This window comes from Camelus ferus, chromosome 29 (assembly GCF_009834535.1).
Source record: "Camelus ferus isolate YT-003-E chromosome 29, BCGSAC_Cfer_1.0, whole genome shotgun sequence".
Taxonomy (NCBI): Eukaryota; Metazoa; Chordata; class Mammalia; order Artiodactyla; family Camelidae; genus Camelus; species Camelus ferus.
The window spans coordinates 14,893,151-14,899,834 of NC_045724.1; the positions used below are offsets into that span (position 1 = coordinate 14,893,151).

General features: G+C 56.3%; 1 protein-coding gene across 3 annotated transcripts in view; it reads right to left on the bottom strand.

The window, feature by feature from the left end:
- The window catches only part of PALD1 (phosphatase domain containing paladin 1), an 80,756-nt gene extending 76,754 nt beyond the window's left edge, over positions 1–4,002 (bottom strand). Inside the window, exon 1 of one of the 3 annotated variants that reach the window (XM_032470201.1) lies at positions 3,860–4,002. The gene's annotated coding sequence lies outside the window, so the exon portion shown is untranslated. Of the gene's footprint in view, positions 1–2,629; positions 2,915–3,859 lie in introns of those variants that run through there. The other 2 variants (XM_032470203.1, XM_032470198.1) reach the window with 2 other exon arrangements.
- Positions 4,003–6,684: the final 2,682 nt, after the last annotated feature.

Consider the following 6,684-nt stretch of genomic DNA (forward strand, 5'->3'; position numbering starts at 1 on the left):
CCAAAGATTCAATTGCATGTCTACTTTTTCTCTCCCCCAGGGATTGTCCCTTCCCCACCACAAAACCTCAGAAGGAGAGTCCCCAGCCAGGTTCCTCCCCTAACCCAGCCACACAGCCTCACTTCAGGAAGTTCTGGAGACCCAGGGAAGATGAGCCTCAAAGTTCAAGGACCCCTGCTCATGCTTAAAGTTTGTGCTCAGCCCTATAACTTAGGAAATAGAGAAGCCAAATTACTCTCAGGGTAAAACAGAGGATACTGAGACCTTTGAGGTATTCAAACCCCAAAGCAGGAGTCTAGAAATGAAGCCACATCACAGAGCACCTGCACCACCACCCTCCCCAAAAGGTCAACTTCCAGGCACTGTTGCCACAAAGAGTCACAGAGATAACTGAGCAGCACGTGCTTCAGACTACATCTTGGTACCCACCTCTGATTGTGTCCTGGCCTCTGCTGCTGGGTGACTTAGCAGCTATAAGTTCTGTGTCCCAGGTGCCCACAGCCAACTCCACGTCTGCCCAGGGATTTAAGCCACTTCCATGTGGCTCCTTGTCTTGTATCTGTGAATGTCAGCTCACGTCCACGTCTGTGCAACTATAAGCCCACCCATATGTCTGTCCACATCTGTCAGCCAAATCTCCATGATGGCATAGATCTATCTGCACAATATCTGCAGCCCGTGCATGGTGCACACTTGTGTTCACACTGTCTGTTCCTGCTCGTGTCTGTGCCCTGAATTGTTTGCCCACCTCCATTTGTCTTCCTGTGTCTGCCTTCATGCACATGTGTATCCAGTTCCTCACTGTCCCTGCCCACACAGCTACAAATGTGAGCACATGCAAACACATCTCTGCCCACGACAGCATTCCCCACCTGTACCTGCGTGACCTTGTATATGCCACCTGTTTGGAGGTCGGTGAGTGTGTTCACCCAAGTGCTCACTTGCTGAGTTCACCCTTTAGCCCACCAAGGATTAAAGGGTGAACTTAGCAACTCCCACTCCCAGAACAGCAAGCCCAAGGCCGTGGGCACTAGCACACTGCCACCTCCGCAATACGTTCAAGAAAAACAGAAACCTGCCAAGGATGATGGGGGAGGGGGCAGAGCCCTAGAAACAGCAGAACCTCAGAGCTGAGGTTAGTGATGCCACAGGTACGACTCACCTCAAGCCAGCTCCACCAGGGCCACCCCCCTACAATACCCCTGATGGCCAGCGAAGCGACACTGCACTCACAGGAAATAGTGTCTGGCTCAGAGCCTCCAGACTCCCAAGCTCATCCCCAGCCCCCAGCGACAGAGGCTCTTCAGAAAGGAAGTAAGGACTTCCTCCTGTAAGGCTGGATCTAGACCCCAAACCTCAGGAGCCCCAGGGAGGCTGGGAGAGTCCTGTGGTCAGCCTGATCCCAGAAACCAAATGTGTTTCCAGAAATCCACCAGCACAGGGGAAAAAAAAAATACCTGGGAGTGGGGCTGGCGCACAGTCCTGCTGTGGAGATGGCGGGAGGTCCTAAGGACTAGCAGGGTAGTAAGAAAGGATGGGTATGGAGGCAGAACATTTTAAAACTGTTCGCATGATTGAATGAGAATTGGATCCCAGCTCCCCTAGCGACTGCAGCCCGCAGTCATTCATTTAGCAATTAATCATGTGTAGCCTCTTGCTATTTCCACTATTATCATTAGTCTGGGGCTGGTATCAAAACCCTGTATTAGCAAACTTTCTCTGTGCTTATGTCTTGCCTTCCCCCATGGGGCTGAGCCACCTGAGGGCAGAACCCCCAACTCTTCCCACCACTCCCATCCTCCCTGGCAGAGCCCAGTGCCTGGCATTTAAGAAGTGCTCTCAGTCACTGGGTCCAGGATGCTCTGAAGGAAGTCAAGGAGTCAGTGCCTGGAACTCTGGTCAAGAGAGTGGAGAAACTGGGAAGCTTCCAGAAGTCAGGAAGCTCTTCTTCCATTTCTAACTCCCCAAGAGTGAAGAATATGTTCCAACCATTAGCCACTTTGAAGACTCGAGGGAAGCAGTCTTCCACACAGTGCACTCTGCTTTCGGACAGGCCATTTGTCCCCTCAGGAAAAACCTCTAAAGATGAAAAGGGGGCTCCCCCGGGAGCACCAGGCCTCCAGAGGGAGAGAACCAGGTGGGACCCAGCAGCAAAGGTTGCACCCACTGGGACCTCCAGACTTCCCGATTCCATGGCCTCAAGCCCCTAAAGACGAGCCCGGGGATCCCATGTGCGGATCAGGAGAGAGCTTCCCTCCCTCTAGCTGCACAGAAAGCCCGGCTCACGGGCCTTGCCCCAAGGCCTGGCCATAAAGAGTGGAGGTGTCGCTAGCCCACATCTACCCTGGTCCGAAGAAAACCTACTCGAGGGAGTGGGTAGCCCAGAGCCAGACAGAACGACTCAAAAACACCTCACTGTTGAACATGTGAGGTTCCGCTTCTCTCTCAGGCACCAATCCCGCGCGGGTTTGGGTAGGGGCCCAGGACCTCTCCTCTCAGCAGAGCCCAGGGAGGCGTGCACTCTGGGGAACGGGGAATGGGTGGTCGGAGCAGCCCCGGGCTGGGAGTGCCCAGAGGATTCCAGGATTAGCCGTCCTCTCGCCAGCCCCGCGTCCAGACCCGTCAGTACCTGCCAGCCCCCGGCTCCGGGGGGCATCCGCGCTCCTGCGGCCAACGCTTTGCGCCCGAACTGCGGGCGCCGTGTCCAGCAGCAGCAAGGCGCGTCCAGCGCGGGCTCCGCCTCGCTCCTCCCAACTCTCCCAGCCCATCCGTGGGCAGAGGCGACTCCGGAGGCGGGCAGGTCGGGTGCGACCAGGCGAAGCCAAGAGAGCGGGACCCCTCGCTCGACGGCGAAGGGAGCTGCGCGCCTCAGCCCCAGCACGCTGCTCGCTCCCCGCGCCCCGCGACCCCCACGCTGAGGGGCGGACCCGGCCGGGCCGCCAATCACCGCGCCCGCCGCCGCCGGGCCAGCCCGAGCCCCGGCCCCAGCCGCCGAGGGGGCGGGGGGCTCGGATTTAAAGACACACTCACCCAAGCCGCGTCCGGATTGGCATTCCAGAGCCGAGGCTCCCGGGCGGGGAGTGAATGGCTGGCCCCATCTTCCCTGGCCCACTTCCTCCCTCCTCCCGCCCACCCACCCTCCTCCTGGGAGGAAAAGTTTGGGGCTGGGGAGACTGCCTGAGAAGCCAGTTCGTCTTCACTTGTCACTAGTTCGGCTTGTTCTGGAAGATGCCCAAACCCTATATCCAGCCTCCCTGGCAGGAGAAAGAAGCAAATACTCTAGGCGCCGCACCCCTTCCCAGACTCCAGCTCCCCAGGAGATCGGCGGGCCTGGGCTTCCCTCGCCCCTCTTGGCTTTTTAAAGCCAGGCCAAGCCTCAGCGGGACCAAGACGAGCAGCTGGGTGCCGGGAAAAAAATAAAAATCCTCGCTGTGCTGTGCAACCTGAGCTAAGCGATTGCCCTCTCTGGGCCTCAGCCACCCCAGGAGTCAACCGTCGAGCCCTTGAAGAGCAGACTGCTCAATCGTGGGATTCTCCCAAGCGCTGGACCCTTAACCCCCAGTGGTGAAAAGGGAAGAACATGACAGAAGCTTCCCAAGGGAGGGGCGCCTCTGCCCCGACCCCAGGTTGCCTGTGGTGATATGCACATTTCCTGCCTTCAGAGGGGCCGCCTCCAGCCTCACCAAGCAGGCAGGGCATTGCCACCAAGCCAGGCCCATCTGAACGCTTCCCCTCGGCTTGCACGCCCTCAAGGGCACCCTCCTGCATTCACTCCCTCGCCACTGTTTACTTTTGGGAAGATGGGCTTTGTTGTGGTTGATGAGTCACTTTCTCCCTCTCTCTGCTCCACACTCCTCACCTGTTACTACCTGCTTCTGCCCCAGTCAGGGCTGGAGCGGGAGTTGGTGAAGTCCCGTCTCCCCAGGATGAAGGCAGTGCAGGCCTCACCTCTTTCCAAAGTTAGGCCAGAAGGCACTGGGCTAGTAGAGGGGCACACAGGTCCTACAGCACGTGTGAGCCTAAGAACAAATAAAGACAAGAGGAATGGCTGTTATTTGTGGTGATTTTATCACATCTCCAGCACATAGGTTTCAAGGGGTTTGTTCAGTGGATGATTTTATGAGATAAGCAATTTTATCATCCCCCTTTTAGTGAGTGAGGAAACTGAGTCCCAGGGAAGACTCACCCTCAGCTCCAGGCCTCCTCCTATCCCATCCAAGGTGTGTGAGGAGGAGACAAGTAGAGAAAGTCCAGACCTGACCTTCAGGGTCCAGTAGAGCTAGGCTCAAGTTGGCTTTTTTTACTGCCTGTGTGGTCTGGGAAAAGTGACATAACCTCTCTGTTCAAGTTCCTTATCCATAAGATGACCTGACCTCCTTCAAAGAGGTGTTGAAGAGCCAGGGAGCTGGGGTGTGTGATTCCCTGGCATAGCGTAAGCTCCATCCTTGGGCACTGCTCCCTTCCTTCCTCCTCTTTGCACAACCTCATAATCCAACCCACCAGTTGTCGGATTCCCCTGCCATACTGAGGATGCTGAGTTCCAGAATTATGCTCCCTTGCAGCCAGGACTAAGGTATGGGTGCACATGTACAGTAGGATGTGCTCAAGCACACACATACCTGCGCACACAAACGTGCACACATGCACGCACACGCACACGCACACCACTACCCCTCCCTCAGATGCTGGGATCCGTGGCTGGCTGCCTCTCTAGACTGAGCTCCTGGAGGACAAAAGTCTGTGTCTGACCTGTCTTTTTGTCCCTAGCACAGTGCCTGGCACGTTGGTCATTTATTCATGTTCACCGTGGGCACAGTAGGTGTTCTTGTTGAATCAAGCAGAAAAGCCCAGGGCAGAGATGTCCCCAGAAGAGCTAGAGTCACAGCCCATTTGGCTCCAACAGACAGCCTCGAGGCTCAGCTGGTAGGCCCCTAGAAGTAGAGGGCTGGTGGCTTGGAGGTGTCTCAGAGACAGGGTACAGATGACATCCAGGTCACAGTATCTAGTCTTTCCAGCCCACCCCTGGCCCCTGAGGTTCTGCCAAGTCCCTGCTCAGAGCAGCAAGTCCTGGGGGTCCACCCAACCACAAGAAAGCCTGCAGGACCAGACTTACCCCACCCTGGGCCTGGGAGGTGGGGGAACTGAATGTTGAGAAAGAGAAGCAGGGAGGAACACAGCAACCCTAGGTACACCCAAAAGAAGGCCCCCTCTCTACAACCCCAGGTAGAAGGAAAGAATCAACTGGACCAGCTCTTGTAGCCCAAACTACCACAGAAGCTCCCCAAAAAGTCTGGAAGCTCAGAGCAGAAGCCCAAAAGTCCGCTGAGGAAGAATCAGTGGTCCCAGAACAGGACCTCAGAAACTAGGGGGCTCCGGTCCTACCCCGACTCATCCAGCACCCCCACCAGCACTACCACCACTCCACGCCCCACATGCACAAGCATCCAAGACACCACCTTACCATCTAAAGAATGCCAGAGCCTCACTGGTAGCCCTACAGTACACGTGTGCACGCGTGTGAACATGTGTGTGTATGCATGTGTGCTGGTGTTGCTGAAGTGTGAACACATGTTCATAGAGCTGTGAACGAGGATGTGCATATTTGTGTGAGTGTCTAGTGGGCACGAGTGTGGATAAACAAGTGAGCATGTGTGTATAGGTGGGTGTGAGTAGCACCCACACAAACCAACCCCCCACCATCCAAAACCAGGTAAGCTGCTGTTGCAAAGGCTAGTGAACCCTCCCTTATTCACACGCCGAGGAGAACCGCTGGGGGCCGTCCACAGTCCCCTCCACCCAGGCAAGCAAGGTGCTAGTGCTCTTGGGAGAGAGCCCCCAAGTTCAGTCCCTGCGCAGAACCATAAGCTATGGGAACTCCCAGTTAGCTTGTGGGAACGCTCAAGCCAAGAATGACTTCCTGACAGGCACAAACGACTCGCCGGAAGACAGAGGAGCTGGGTTCAAACCAGCAAAAATGAGACCTGAACAAAAGATGAGAAACAGCCCTTACTGCTCTGTTGTGTTCCTCACTTCGCGCCAAGCCCACCACAGGCTGGGGGATGCTGGGCCAGAGGGATGGATAATGTGAGGGCAGAGAGCTGACCTGGCTTGGCCCGCCGTGGCCACATTATTGCCAAGACTGGGACCCACGTGGGCCCTCCAGGGTGGGCGTCTTAGAGCCTGTCTTCCTCTTGAGCCAGGCGGCCTCTGAGCCCCAAAGCAGGCCAGTCCCCATTTGCCCCGGCTGCCCCAGGTCCCGCGGTGGCTGTCTGCCCCTCCAGGCCCACTGCCCCACCTCCAGGATCCAGCAGCCCTCGTTTGTTAAGGCCCCTTCAGTGTGCAGTCCAGGGCTGAAAGACAAGGGCTCTGGGTAGGGCTGACCTGCCCTGGATCTAGCCTCAGCAATTTTACCACTACGTGACCCCTACCCTAAATGTCACCACATTTCTCCAAGTCCTTTTTTCCTTATTTGTAAAATGGTATGAAGAACAGTTTCTGCCTCCTGGAGGATTGAAGGGGTGCCTGGCGTTCAGACAGAGCTCACTAATGGCGGCTACTGTTATTGTTACTATTATTGCCACCTGAGCTCACACCCTGACCCAGCCCTGAACCTGCCAGGGCAGAGGGGTTCTTCCAGGCTGAGCTTCAGTTCCACCTCCTCCAGGCAGTCTTCCCTGCTCACAG